Source organism: Lepisosteus platostomus, chromosome 20 (assembly GCF_059453375.1).
Source record: "Lepisosteus platostomus isolate fLepPlt1 chromosome 20, fLepPlt1.hap1, whole genome shotgun sequence".
NCBI classification, from domain to species: domain Eukaryota; kingdom Metazoa; phylum Chordata; class Actinopteri; order Semionotiformes; family Lepisosteidae; genus Lepisosteus; species Lepisosteus platostomus.
In genome coordinates this window covers 16,416,772-16,432,373 of record NC_142630.1, presented here as the reverse complement: position 1 = coordinate 16,432,373, position 15,602 = coordinate 16,416,772, and the positions used below count along the sequence as shown (strand labels likewise).

The 15,602-nt window shown below is 49.3% G+C and overlaps 1 protein-coding gene across 2 annotated transcripts in view; it reads right to left on the bottom strand.

Annotated features, from left to right (window-relative positions):
• The window catches only part of LOC148644636 (uncharacterized), an 85,622-nt gene that overhangs the window by 29,070 nt on the left and 40,950 nt on the right, over positions 1-15,602 (bottom strand). The gene's annotated exons all lie outside the window — the stretch shown is intronic.

Genomic DNA, 15,602 nt, shown 5'->3' with positions numbered 1-15,602 from the left:
GTAAAATGCTTCTTCTTGCCTCAAGCATCAACTTCTGTGAAGCCAGGGAACAAAAGTGTACTAAGAGATCATCACTTCAGCAGCGATCATACGACTTCCTAATGAGCTGAATCAACATTTAGCCTGAAAGATCAAGCCTCCCATTGTAGAAATAACAATACCATGTGTTCGTACATTCTCACTGATTTGCAGCTCTGAGATGTAATTTAATTTCATAAGCAAGTAAAACAGGAGAGATTCCTTTGAAGTCGAGCTTTTGTAATGAATGATCAAAGCCAAAGCGCGATTTGCTTGGGAAACATGACAGCGTGGTATAGCCCAGCACAGAGATGACTGCACCCCAAAGTGGTCTGGAAAGAATCCTGGCTTTAAAAAGATGGTTTTCTCAACATTCACTTGGCACTGGTAAACTGAACTAGTGTAATGACATATTGCACTACTGCCATCTGCCTCATTTTGCCACCTGATTAAACAGTAGCCGACTTACAGAGTAAAATGGCACTAGGTAGAACTGCTAGCATGTGTGGTTAGTTCTGTTTTCAGAGATGTAAAGGAGAGAAATTAATCGGGAGGTTGGTGGGGGGTTTGGAGGTTGGGGTAGTAGCACAGACGTGCAGGATGTCAGCTCGTTTTTAATATTGCTTTTCATTTCTGATGCCAGATTACAATTCAGCGTGTGGGCGTGTTGGCTTCAATCAAGGGCAGATAGCACAAAGGAAAGTGTTTGTGAAAGCTCGGAGGCTGAAGCATGCAGCACACAAAGGCTTCTTAATGAATGAGCTTTTTTATCATGAACCCAACTCTAGGAATCAGACACAACTAAAAAACATGGAGCCGTGTTTCACTTAAAAGATATTGAAGAGCAGGACAAGATTGTATCTGCCATGTGTTCGACGCCGGTGGGGAAGCAGACCTCAAAACTTTATTACAAAATGGATTGCAGAGGGAAGAGGGGAGTTGCACAGATCAGCTCCGCTCAGCCTCCCAGCTAGCTGTACGGAAATACTGACCCCTACAGACCTATACAGATCAATACTGACCCCTACCAGCACTCTCTGTTCCCTGACTCTCCTCCTGGCATCGTTATTAAAACGTCAAGGCCTGTTTGCTGTAAGTGCTCTGGGAACTGCTCCTGAGATGCTTGTCACAGAGTGTCCACTGTGAAAGTACCCACATTCTGATCATGGTGCCAGCGCAGCCCTCTCGTAACGTCCGCTGCCTTCATGGCGCATGACAAGCGGAGCACAGCGTGGCAAGGCCAAAAATTCAGTCGCGCAAGCATGTCAAACATAACGCTGTGTTTAACAGTGCGGCCTAGAAGTGCGTAAATAAAAGCATTTGGAAGTACGCCACGTTATAACTGGAGAGTGGGGATCTTGCAGAACTGCTGACTAGAATGTTTATTTCGGAAGCGGAGCAACGCTTTCCTTTTTGAGAGTGGAGAGAAAAACAAAAGGTAAAATTTAAAGCCGCAAAAAGTACCACTGGATCAAAGTTTAATGCATTTTAGAAAACCAGCATCACCCGTAAAGGGAGCAGTTAAACATCACAGCCCTGTTCATGTGAAACGGTCACTAGTGTCGGTGACCGTCTGTCAGGCTGCAGGCGTTTAGCTCTAACTCCTTCGGGTCCATAAATGTGTCTGTAACACTTTACAAGCATGGCCCGTAATTGATGTCTCTTTACTTATGAGCCAGCACAGGATCTGGCAGTAGTCTGTGTTCGTGCCTCCAAACCACAGCGTTTGATTTTTCACAGTAAGGGAGAAGGGTAATCAATGACATCAGGCACAAGAACACTGCCTTTAGTTTTCTGGCTTTGACATGCCCTCAGAAGACCTCCGGCTCAATTAAAACACAAAACTGCCAGGCTCCGTTTATCAGCTCGGGACACTGGGCTGTACCATTTCTGGCAGCTGTTTCGTCGGTATGAAACGGAACCAGATTTTCTATTAATAAAAAAGTCTGTGAATTAAGAAAAAGAGTCCACATAAAACACATGGCACATGAGTGAAAAAAGGACCATCATCTGTGGGGCTGATCAGCAGGACTTCACCCACAGCAGTGAAGCAAATGTACAAACATGATTTACATTAACTGCTGATGGATTATTCATTCCTCACACCTGAATCATCAGGAGGCCCAACGGATGACACACTGAGGTGACGGCTTTTGTAGGTTACAATATATATTGCAATTTCTCTCAAATGAAAAAAACAAGCTAACAGAAAAATAAAATAATTCAGATCATGTCAGGAAATAGGACAGAACAATGTCGATGTCCTGTTATAACACCAGAGCCTGTATGAGACAACATGCATCTGATATTTTACACCGGTCTGCTCCTATACAATAACAGCATCAAGCTGACAGGTGAAACATGCTCTGTGTTAGTAGCTGGAGCCAGCTCACCTGTCAGGTCTGCATTAGTGAATGTTTTCAGATTGTAAAGCCATCTTTGAGTCATGTGGACATTTCAGAGAACTAGTACTTCAGTGCGTGTACGCAGTACCTTTCACCCCAAAGCACTCTAAAGCATTTGACCCACTGAGGGGGCAAAGGAAGGGACCCACTTCACTAACCACTGAAGAGCTGCCCCCTGCACATCGGAGGAGGAGAGAGAAGCTTCTGCGAGGTGGAATAAGGGGGGAACTTGAGGGAGGGCCAGATTGCTCAGACCCAGAGTGGAGTTTAGCCAGGAGAACAGAGCCGGGAAATCTGAGTGACCCAGGCTGTCAGGACCCCGGTTTATCATCTCATCCCGAGTCCAAGATCCACTTCCAGGTCCGGGCCAGGCAGCGTGGTTTCTCCCAGGCTGCCCCTTTAAGAAACTCCTGAGAGAGAGCGCCCGTGGCTCCGCGGACGTTTTTTATTGATGTGCCTCATTTCCCTCGAACCCCGCCTCCTCTGGCTCGGCGCGGGGCGCTGCCAGAAACCCCAGACCGTGCCGGAAATGAGAAGCGCGGCAGCAGCAGATGATCGGGGCGGGGGATCCGCCGGGCCCTTCGCCCCCGGCTTGGCAGGCAGGCAGGCCCGAGAACTCCCTAACCCTCCCCTGCCAGCCCGCCAGCCCGACGTGCACCGGCCCATCTGTTCTCCGGCAGCCCGCTCCACGCCGCCCACACCGGGGACGGCCCCCCCCAGGACTGTTCATGAGCAGCCCCGCCGTCGCGGACCGGCCCAACCACGCCAGGCAGAAAATCCTGCGGCACTGCCGTGCTGCACACACGCCGCTCTGAAACCACCTCTGGAAAAAGATCGGCAGACTTCGAATCGCCCTTTAAAACCATTTCTCAATCTCTTTGTTGCAGAACACAACCAGAACTGGAGCACTGACAAAGAAATGTCCTTGAACGCACCTCCTCCAATTCTTCCTGTGCCGCAACAGGGATTCGGTGAAGCAAGAGCCAAGACAATCCTGTAATAAGTTGCTTGTACACTTTGCAGGCTGTGTTCTTCAAAGCACTGCCTAAGAGGATAGTCCGTTGTCTAACGCGATAAAGCACGCAGCCCATACTCCACGTGTGTACATCTCATTGGTGCTGTTTCTCTGCTTATTGCATTAACAGTAATGCACAAAAAACTGCAACTGCAGGCAGCACAGGCCTGGGTATCTCAGTAGCTGCTGTACAGGATGCCCCTGTCTGCGAATGGCCCCTGAAATTGTTACAAACTTCTGCTGTTGTTTTGTAATGTGTTAATACTCCCAGAACAGCAGGTCCAGCTTTGATGAATTATATAGTAAATGCAGCTCCTCTGTGACAATAACAAGGTGGCCTCACCATACCTACACAGAATTTTAAACAGCAGGTTAATCCAGGGAGCACTGTTGAGAACACACTCATCCACAGGCAACATCACAAGGCCGAGCATCTGCCTCTCACTGCCGTCTTGTACGCGGACGAAGAACCCAGAGGAAGAAGGAGGATCGACAGCAAATGTCGACTTCAAGAACGGCAAGGGCAAAAGCAAGTCCTTATTGCCAGGGAAAATGTAAAGACTCCTGAAAGACAGAGTCCTCGATCACAATATTGGCTCATTGATGTGCACATATGCTCCAGAGGAAACATCGCCACCTACTGGTCGACCAACTTACAGCAGCAGCCAGGTTTTTCGTAGGACTGATCCTAGTACTGCATAAGTCAGACGTACTGCTAGCACACATCCTACTGATCTTAGTACTATTCCAGTGCTGATGGGGCCCAGCCCTGAGGGCTTCTGAGATGTGCGAAAGCAGGCTGCAGGGTGTTATCGCTGCCATCGAAGCTCCACTGCAACCTCTGTGAGGTGCCGGGGGTTAAAATGTCGACCACATGCTTGGTTACAGTTCTACAGGGTTGGGTACTCTTTTTTTTGTGTCGTGGTTGCAAAAGCACAAGGAGAAGCAGCTCAGGGATGAACCGAGAAACGGGCGCAGGGGTGTCAGACCTGCTGCCGTGCTCAGCGGGCTGGGGTGCGACTGACTGCACTGAGCTGCTGGGCTGCACCTGCGAGAAAGTGGCGCGGGCCGGCCTGCCATCTGTTGGGTCGGGATGCTAGCGGCGTGGCGGGACGGAGAGAGGGGAGAGAGGAGAGGGGGACGCAGGCCTGGGTTTTTCAGACATGCCCACGTGACCATGCCGTGCATGATGGAACTGAAGGCACGACAGACGGGTGGGCTTGAGGAAGGACATTTCTAAACGGGAATCCTCCCATCCTGCCTTTGATCGTCGTTTTACAGATTCGCAGCTGCGTTTTAGTTTTTACTCGTTCAGAAATATCTGTGAACGTGGCCGTCTGTACCTCGGCGCTGCTGCTGGCCACAGAGGTCAGAAAGGAGACTTCTGCTTCTTTCTCTGTTGGTGGCCACTGTCACGGACACTGGACATTTATTTATCTCCATGTACAGTAGCAGGGACACAGTGGGCGCCGAGTTATGCTGCTATCAATGCTGTCAATGCTCATTTATGTATTTATTAAGGATTCGGCTTAATTGGTCTTCTTGCCGTATGGATTATTTATGAAATGGTCATGCTTGTAGCTATGATATCCTTTAATTACTGGCAGTGCCGCTGTGGGTCTGGCGTTGAAGTTAGCCGTCAGCGAGGCGGTTTACACATTGTGTCTGGTCTCGCTTGAGTGGCACCGAGGATAATGCCGCAGGATTCTGCGCTAAATAAATAAATCCAAAAATTCGCCGATAAACAGCCTGCCGTTCTGCAGGATTCACTGGTATCGGCTGACAGGACTCCCACAGCTCTCGCAGATGACAGGAGCTGCTACTCCAGGAAGCTCTGAGCTGTGGATTTTTAAAGCGAAACATCTCCTTTTTTTTAAAAAAATGACCCCCGCACCCGGCTCGGAAGGCGACACCTGTCCCATCGAGCCAACAGCCGAAAAGAAAATGCAAACAATCAGAGCTGCAGATTACTAGAGACAGAAAACATCTCTATACAGAACAGCATATCATTGGAAGAATTATTTCTGTCACCTAAACTTTGCTTGAAAAAAAAAAAACGACTTGTCACTTCAATGCCTTACACTATGAGTCAGACTAATGTGCAGGCTGATGCCAGCTTGTTAAAATGTTAACTCATCAGCACTGGCTGCCTTCATAAGCTGGTGCATTTTCTGCAGCTCTTATTTAGAACAAAAGGGCAGTTTCCTTATTGCGTGGGGATTAAATTCTGACTTGCGGGGGCCCAGAGCTGACTTAAATTTGCAGACTCATGATTCTTGAAACGACATGTGTTACTAGCTAGAGCAATGACACTGAAGGGTAGCAGATATTGTACAGCTGCACAGACTGCAGCAGCAGGTGAGGAGGCCTGGCTCCCAGAGCACGCAGGCACTTCCCGAAGAGAAAGGAACAATACAGCTCAATGACTTTTTTTTTTAATGGGAATGCAGGAACACAGCAGACGAACAGTTCCTTCTCGCCGCCGAGGAAATGCTGGAAGACTGAGGGGACCCCAGCAGCCCCGCACAGCGACGAAACTCAGACGGACAGACGAGGTCACCCTTTCGCAGAGTCCGGGCTAAAATGAGTGTCCGAGTGTCCTCTGTGGCCAGGAGTCGCGTCCGCGCGTGTGAGGGCCCCCCGTGAGCCGTTCGGGCGAACGCAGAGGGATCGATGGCAGAGCACGGCGCTGTTCCGGTCGGAGCAGGGAAGAGTCCTGCAGCGCAGCAGGTATGGAGTAAACCTGTTAAATCAGCAGGACAGCAATACTCATCATCCCCACTGCCTGGGCATTCCCCCACACTGGGGAGCAGGGAGCTATTATTCACCCCCCCAGTGAAAATCATCACTTGTCTTGTCACAGCGCCTGCTCCCCAGACAGAAGCCTCTGTGCTGCACCGGAACAGAGGGTCCGGGATGCGAAGTGATGTTCCAATACACAAGCACCAACAGGGGAGGACAGCCTGGCTCTGTCAGAACTCAGATGGGGAAGTAAGGTTTTAATTGCTGGCCAGGCTGGTTACAATTGGCCTGGCAGGTAGCTCTTTTGTGCAGTGACTTAAACAAGTCATCGATGCTGAGTAACATTTATTAGATAGGAGTGAAAATTTATGACGTTGCTTCACCAGAAGATTAACAGGGTAGCGGCGCTGACTGGAGAACGGCAACTCTAAATATACATGCTAATGAAAGCTTTTCCATAAACCCAGCAAGCTCTCCAATTTACAAAATAATAACGCAAGCACACACACACCGTAGGTGTCAGGCAGTGGCAAATGTGTTGTAAATCGTGGTGCTTAAACTGCCTGGGTTTTAAAATGAGCCCGACGACTCATTTCTTAACTTTTTACTTGCGTGTGTGGACGTAGTTACTCGTATGGCTCTAGCCCTTTTTAAAATCTCATCACCACTCTCCTCTCACCAGGTGGGGGCCGAACGCTGAACTCAAAACCGCGAGCGGCCCCCGTCTCCCCACACCCCTGCCCCCCGTCTCCTCTGTGGAGATGAATCGGGGTGCCCTGGCAGGGAGGCCACGCCAATTACTGTCCTCTCAGGCCTGTCGGCGGGAGCAGGCAGCCCCGCGGGAGCCAGGCGTGACGTGCAGCTTGATGCAGAGCTCGAGACCCTCGTTCTCTCCCATTAGGCTCCCCTCAGACCACCTGCCTGGCCTGGAAATGAAGCTGCATCCCTCTCCTCCAGGCAGCTCATTAGGGCAGACAACAATTACTGTCTCCTCTGGACAAAATCGACAGGACTTCCCACAACAGGCGAGGCGTTCGCTGCCCCCCACCCCCCGCAGGCCTGCTGCAGCTCCTCGGCACGCAGGGAAGCAGGGAATCAAACAGGCACCCGAATGGAGGCCCGAGGGTGGGCATCTGCCCTGTGGCACTGCGCTGCGGAGTGGCCAGGGCAGGAGCAGGCTAGCAAAGGAAGGAACAGTCCCTAAGCAGGCCACACAGCTGCACAGCGCGGTGCAGCATGGTGACCAGAGCACGGTCAACCAGCCGAAGCCAAAGAGAAAACATGGCGAAGACTGAGTGGATCGAGGCTTAGTCCTCATTTCACTGCACCCTGTATTCGCTAGGCTTCACTGAAACATATAGGCATCACAACGCATTATTAAGCAATTCTGAATCAGCCACACCTGGATATGTAGGATTAACAGCCCCCTAAACACAAAAAAGTAGAAGATTATTCTCATCTTTCTTGGACACCTTATTGCCCTATGCAAATGTTCAATGACAGATTACTGTAAAAAACCTCTCTTTGCAAGCTGGGCAACGCTGTGCAATTTGATTGTGACCCCATGTGCGAACCAGTGTCACTGACCGGTGTCAATCCTGGTGTCAGGCCCCGTGCAGGAGTCAGCCCTCTCACGACGTCATAGCTTCTGCGGCCCTGCAGCTGCACAGACAGCTGCATTGCCGACACGTGAAGGCCCCGTGAGTTGACAGGAAAGGCCATGCAGTTCATGTCTCAATAAACCTATCCCAGCATGCCCCATGCTTCACTGGGCATTCCACAGCTGAGGCAGGGGGGTGAGAAGATTGATCAAAAACCAAACCTTTCTCTTCTTCTTTATTTTCCCCCCGTGACATTTATTTTTCAAGCTCTTCTGTAAACAGAGGAGGGAAAAAAATGCACCAAGTTAGCAGCCCCTGAGATCACGCCTAACGTCTCATCCCTTCGTAACGCAGGATCAGAGAACCTGCTGTCACGGCTGTCAGGGAACTGAAATGCAGGAAATTGCACGCGTTATCCTACAACTGCCAAGCTGCATCGAAGAAAACATCTCAGTAACGATCCTGCTGACTCTGTGGAAATGACTTATTAAATCTAAACTTCCGCAGTGGTCATTCCACAAACTGCTGGAAGTCAACAGCCAGCTTGGTCTGAGCTCATCTTCAGTAGAATCCCTCCCCACTCCCAGACTCTCCGCAGCTGAAAATGGATCTGGGCAAGAATGGCACAAATAAATCGCTTCCTGGTTTAAAAATTGGTCTGTGAAACAAGGCCTCGATCGGACTTTTTCCTTGAGTATTATTATTCATTTAAAAACGTTAACTAGCTTTCTTGATTTTTTTTTAACCATTTGAGTGCAATAAAACAACCTTTGTTTGTCTTTTATCTGATATTCATTGGGTAGAAGAAATTAGGATGTTCATCCATCAAGCTGAAGTATATAAAATAAATATAAAAAAATAAATACATAAACATACCAACTAATAAATAAGAAATCACTGAACCCTGTTCGAAATATGGAAGATTACGGTGTTTAAAATGCATTTAATCCATCAGCTCTGACTCTCCAGAGAGGAAGTGTTTTACCTAGTGTAAGAATTTTTGTTTCAATGATCAGCATTAATTATTATTCCAGAACATTAAGCATGCATATGAAATTTAAATATCAAAGACTGATAAAAGATTGAGGTGATGAACGTTTTTCACAGTCGAGAGAAGGAATCACTTTAAGCCCCCAAACTCTCTGCAACAAAGAGGCAACTGTGCCAAATTAAAAGCACTTTTTTATTTCAGCAGAAAAGTACATCAGGCTTCTGATGTCTCTATAAGCAGAGTACATTAAGTTCTGCTTTACAGGAAACGAGTCTTCCAAGCACACGATCATGTTTCGGTAGCACTACTAGAATGAAAATTCTCTGAGAGAGCTTGTTTTTTCCGATCGTTGTCCACCGATCAATTTTAATGATGACAGATTAAAAAAGCAACACTTGTTGATGCTGAGAAGACTGCACTGTGATGATAATGGCCGGCAGACATGGCTGCTCTCGGACACCTGTGGCTGCCTGGTGAAGCTGTGTTCACCTCAGATGTGCAAGACTACGGCAGTGCTATCCCACCTGCTGTAATGCTGCAGCCCCGAAGGGATGAACCACACAGGGCCAGGTACCAGACTACCCAGAAAACCCAGAAGGTACACCGTGCTAATTCCAGCTCAGACCAGAATGAGTCGTAAAGCAGAGCAATTGTGGTATAGTAAATAACTTAATAAGTACACAACAGCTGTAACCCATCGAGGATTTGAACCGGCAACCCTCCAGTCTGGAGTTCTAAGATCTTTCCCCCACTGCTGCCACCTTCATAAACAGACCTCCAACACAGTATTTCTTTCACTAATCACAGGCACGTTTCTACATGTCTGAATTGGAGATGTATATTTTGCTATTAGCAGGGCAACAGAGGAAACGGATATAATTCTGAGCAGCGGGAGAAACAGACTGTTTAAGCCTCTGTGTTTTTTGTAAGGAAATTAGAAAAGAGAAACACAGAAGGCAGAAACTCCAGCTGCCTCCGTTTAAGAATCGCCAGACGGCTTTCGGCCTTTAGCGGCTGGAAAGCGATCAGTATTTAAATGAGGTAGAATCCACAGTTTCAGAAGCAGGATTCAATAAACTCATATGAGGGATGAGATAATTTGTGTCAGCAGTAAGGTAAAATAATTTCTAATGTTTTTTTTTTAGGGTAGCAAAGAGTAGAGGCCATAAAATGGTGAAATTCATTTTTTATCCAGCGCAGGGTGCCGTGTGAGAAACTGCTGGGTTATTAGTGGCTGGAAAATTAAAACCATCTCCATTTATAACACAGCTCTTCTAAAGATAACTGTTAATGTTCTCCCACAGCAAGTGTACGGAGGAAGAGCAAAGCGGAATTTATGTGTGTAATGGCTGTCGTGTGGGGCATTAAAAGTTACACTAAGCGAGCTTAATTTGTTGCAGATAGATGCAAATGCTTGCAGATTTTTCCGACAATACCTTTTAGTGGATTTATAACTTCGGCACATGTAAAATTAAATGCTCTGGGAAATAAACAGGAAGGGCTTTCTTTCTGTGATGCGCTGAGAGTGCTGAAGGTACAGCATATATACTGTAGACACTACACACAGCTCCTCCGCAGACTGATCACGTCCCCTGGTACAGCGTGCCGATTCCAAGCCAGCAGCTGGATGCAGTGTCCTGACGCTGGAACTCTTTCAGGATTTCAGGATTTCCACACGATCCACTTCCCTCTTTAGACATTTATTAGACGGCACTTGAACTCGACTGCAACCTGCGTCGACACGCTGCGTAACTGAAAGCATAACGGCAACACACTGCGGAAACAAGTGCTTTTGGTGTGAAGGAGGCAGCAGAGCGAGAATAATGAATACACTAATTGTTGAAGAGAATCGTTAAAAATGTTTTGCAAATTTTCAGTCATTTTTTCCCCCATTAGCAAAGGCTTACAATTGTGTACCACAGACAAAGTGAAGTACGCAAAGTCAAGCACAAGATGAAAACGTGGTCCACAGTCAGAAAGGCCCGGCACTAAACTAAGAAAAATATAGTGATCGCTGATCGGCTGTCTCTACTACCGTCAGTTCAGAAACAGTGCTGCTTAATGTTGGAACGACTTTGACCACATTGAGCTTCGACATGTCACTGGGGGAAACACAAAGGACTGGTCTGACCCCCAGCGACACATCAGCAGACAGGGGTGTGTGCGCTTGCGACCTGTGAAGAGCAGGAAGCTGCTCCAGTTCTCGAGACCGCGAGGAAACGGAACTGGCCGAGCCCCCGCGGCGCACACATACCTCCGGGGCTGAGCGCCAGCACCCGGCGCCCCCTGCAGGCCCACGCGGGTCCGACCCACCCCCCACCCCCCCGTAGACGATTGGCCCGAACTGCTAGACAGAGAGAGAGCACGTGGACCGGGGAGCAGCGATGCGCTGCTCACATCGGCAGCTTCGCGAAAAAGAGAGGTCAGCCTCTTTAAAAGAAACTTGTTTAATATGCACAACTGCACTTTTGAGGATTGGAGGGGAAATTAAGAACAACATCTGTTATGCTTATTTTCGTGATTATTGGATTTAAATGGATCCCCAGGCTCTGGCAGTCTGACGGAAAGGTAGCGCAAGTGACTTGGGAGGCAGGTTTATTAAGAAAACAGCGCATGGTGGTGGTGGTGGGGAGGGGTGAGGGGGAGGAAGATGCAAAAAAACCCCATGATTTGATTAAATATTCAATGTGAGAGCCAGGATGCAGCAGAGAGGACCTGCAGCGCTGGGAGGACAGGAGCAGGCCCAGGCCTGTGGGACACACAGCGGGACGGCATGGCTGGGAGTCACGCCAGGACACTCCCAGCCCACCGCACAGAGGAGACGGGGAAGCCCGCACTGCCGAAGTGAGACCCTTCAAGCGAGGGCATCCCCCAAGAGCAAATATCTTCCTAGTCGCTCCGCTACGGCCCTGTTTCTAACCCTCACGATAGCCAAACCAGCTGGCGGCAGGTTTGAATGTTTTGATTAATTCGCAATCTATCCAATTGCATGCTGAAGGGCGCTGAACGGACCAAACGGCAGTGTGGAAAGGGCCTGGGAGGTCACGACTCCCTGATGAACACCAGCACTGCCTACAGGGAGGGACAGCAGGCCGGCCACTGCAAGAGTGGCTTAGTGCTGCTCCAATGGGCAGGAAGAGGCAGCAAAGCAACAGGGTTCCTGTTTTTCCCCCCACAAAGTCTAGACGTAGCTCAGGCCCCGGCCTCGCAGCTGCCTGTGAGTGGCGATTAGGCTGAGAAGGGCAGGTGGAATTCCTCGAGGTCGGCTGAGGCGCTCAGAGTGAGGGGCGAGCCTGGCCTGCGTGGAATAAAGTGCGTCTTACCTCATAGGAGGTCAGAGAGGAACACCCGACGCAGCAGCGCTGTCTCGGAGCAAGCAGGAAGTGTGAGATCACCAGGGCACCGCGGATCGCCCAGTGTGCCCAGCTCTCTTTCCGGCCCGGAATCTGGGCCGATGCGGGACTGTTCAGCGATCGGCACGTCGGTGTGCGCCGCGGGTGTTTGTACTGGCACTGGATGGGAAAAGTCTGTCTTTGCATAATAATAAAAGAAAAGAGAATTAAGAGACGGAGGCTGGTATTATTTTTACAGCCTTATCTCCGTTAATTAGCCAATCATTCAGACAGCAGTGCAAATAATAAAACCCTTACACCGGTAATCCGGTGTCACCGTTCCTGCAGGATAAAGGTCAGGATGGCAGAGTTGGCAGGGGGTTCTAATTTCATTTGCATGCTGGAAAGAACGGGAGCTTTCTGCGGCACCTTCTGATGAACCTGGCATGAAACCGCACATGCGGTTTTGATGAGATGTCAGTTCTGCTCAGGCTTGATCAAACAAGACGAAAATCTATTCCTGCCTCCCCTTTCTCCTCCCCATCACACACACCACTCACTCCCTTCCTCGTCTCTGTGCTCTTGGATGAGCCAGACAGGTCAGGGGAAAGGAAAGGCTGAGTTCCCTTAAACAAATACCAATCACGGGCAGCTCCATGCAGGCACAGCGCGGGGTGGAGGGATTGTGGATGATTTTAAACACAAGCACGCCTTGGGGTCAGGCGCAGGGGTGCCAACACACACACACACCTCTTACTCTCTCAGTGCAGAGAGGGAATTGCATCCTCACATTCACCACAGCTTGTTCCTCCAGCCTCTTCCATTCCCCTTCACTTTGGAGGAGAACCTAGATGAGCTCATGGCCACTATAGGGGGAGGGCATGATTATAAATGCCCTGGGCTGTGAAAAATGTCCAGTAATCGCCAGCAAACTGTCTGTACTATGTTCCATTTATTAAATTACAGAAACCTTGCTAGAAATGTCTTAATGAGGCAAATTACAGACTGTTTGGCCCATTTCAGATAATTAATAACATATTACACCTGCACTGCTAGCAAACATGATGCTAATCATCCAGGTACTGCAATCATTAACACATCCATGTAGCTGTTCTCATCAATGTGTTCGACTCTCTGTTTCACACTGGGAGATAAAACGACTCATTGCAGATACCTTCCCTTCTGAACATTCACAGCAGTACATTTGCACAGTTTTCATCAAGTTGCCTTTCAAGCGCCTCTACCACGATGGTACGGCTTTGTGCTACAAGTCTATGTGCTCTTGCTGAAGCACATCGCAGTTAAACGTGCGCAGTGGACTTCCGTCGCTGTGAGAAACGAGCAGGATTATTGTGCTGCCTGTCGAGATGGTGCTGTTGTAGCGCTCGTTAAACGCACCCCTTTTCCTGACATTACCACAGCCGGAGGGTATTTACCTGCACCGAGCATCGCCGAGTACCTTCAAGAACTGTGCCATCTGCAGAGTGAAACATCAGGCTGGGACTTTAATTAGACAAGATATGGCAGCGAGCTGATTTGTGTTTTATTTAAAGGAATTTGCAACGATTCAGCCCAGAAATATCTCATTAATCTCCATGACAACCTGTAGGAGAATCGATAGCAGGGCAGAGAACAGGCAAGCCAATATTTCTTCTTATTACTCAGAACTGAGAAAAAACAAACGGCAGACAGCAAACAGGATTGAAAACACAAACACGGCGCAGCGCGAGCAGCGAGAGCCAAGACAAATGAATTGCTAAGACTCTGTTAACTGGGGAAGAGTCTCCACCACCCCCCGGCGGCACAGCCCGGAGCCGGCACTCATCTCCTGCCTCACAGAGGGCTTAGTCCAGAGAGCCGCAATAACTGGCGGAGGAACCCGGAGCCGTTCGCACGCCTGCTTTATAAAAAACGAATGCCAGCATAGCGCAACTCCTTCATGAAAGCAAATAAGGATTTCAAAAACTGTTGGAAAGACATTCGGATGACTGCTTACATTGAATTGTCAAAGCAAACAAGCCCAGTGAGCCAGGTTCTACTGCCAGTTATAATATCCAAAGGTGGCAATGCACAGTAAACCCAGGCTGCTGCGTTTGACCAGACATGTTTCGCCTCATCCTAATGCCTAGCATGTCACTCCCCTGGGCGCCTCACTTATCCCCGACTCGGTGTACAGAGCAGTCCGTGTCGGATTCGTCTCCACCACCTTGGAGAGGTCATCTTTAACGAGCCCCCTGCTCTCCCGGCCCACCAACTGTCCGTGCCTTCTTAAAGCCCACCTCCTCTCCCTGCACACACATGCAGGAGCAGAGGGCTCGGTTCGAAGCTCCTGGTCCAACAGAACTTGAAAGAAATGACTCCTTCTGTGCCGACCCCAGCCGACGATGGAGAAACCTGAAGACCAGGCGTTCCTACGCAAAAGCCAAGCAAACCAACGGTTGAAAACGCCATTTCCACTCCATGCACAGATGATGGAAATGGGAGAGCTGTCATAATGGCCTTCTTCTCTGTTTCGATAAGGGCATTTCTGCACAAGCTGCGCACAGCTAGAGCACGCGGGGAGAGGCCGGGGAAAGACAGGGCTGCCGTAAATCAAACGGCAAAGATCAAAGAGGTGGCGGGACGCTCCTGCATTATTCCTGCAGCACGCGCCCCCGTACGCCCCAGCCCTTGACCTCCGGGCCGGTGTGCTCCGAGGGGGAATGAGGAGGCGAGGGGGACGCTCCGGGATGCAGCTATTGCTCTGCGGGAGGAAAGGGGGCAGCTGGGATCAAGCCACTGCCTGGGCAGAGCTCTGTGCCCTTGCTCCCCTGCCCAGTGGGCTGCCCCGAGTCCGGAGTCTGTTCAACACCCCTCGCCCCGACTTCCAGCTGCAATATCGCTTCCTCTCCCCTCAATTAAGGGCAAAGGAAACTTGTTTTTTTTACCCACTGTCTCTGGAAGGTGTCAGCTGAGCAATCCCAGTGATTTATTTATGACCGTCAATGTTACTTTTTCTTCCTTTTGTTGTTTCTTTTTCATTTCTTTTTTTTTATTTTTTATTAATGGCTTTAATTTACAGTTCAGACCTTGGCGTCTCCAAACCCCCGTGCAGTCGTTTGTTCCTCTTTGCCCCCTGGTGCTTTATCTTATTTAATTCTGCTTTCTTCAAGGTGGCGTCACGGTTGTCTTTCAGTGCCTTGTGCTACACTGCTTCCACCCAGAGCTGAGCAAGACATAAATGCATCATTTATCTGGCTTCTACTGTCCCCCCCCCCCCCCTCCCCCAGACAGAGCAATGTCTGAATTGCAATACAGTGCAGTTGCAAGAGCTGCATGTTACAGGGGAAGCAGGAGAGCTACTGTATATGATACCAAACACCATGCTTTCACACTGGAAACCTTGACCTTTGCCATTTCCTACTGACAGCAGTGAGCTGGCCGGGTATGTCTCAGAAGAAACTGCAGAGCAATCCTTGGTTCAGAAAGGTCACTTTAATAAGTCAGGCTAAAATACCG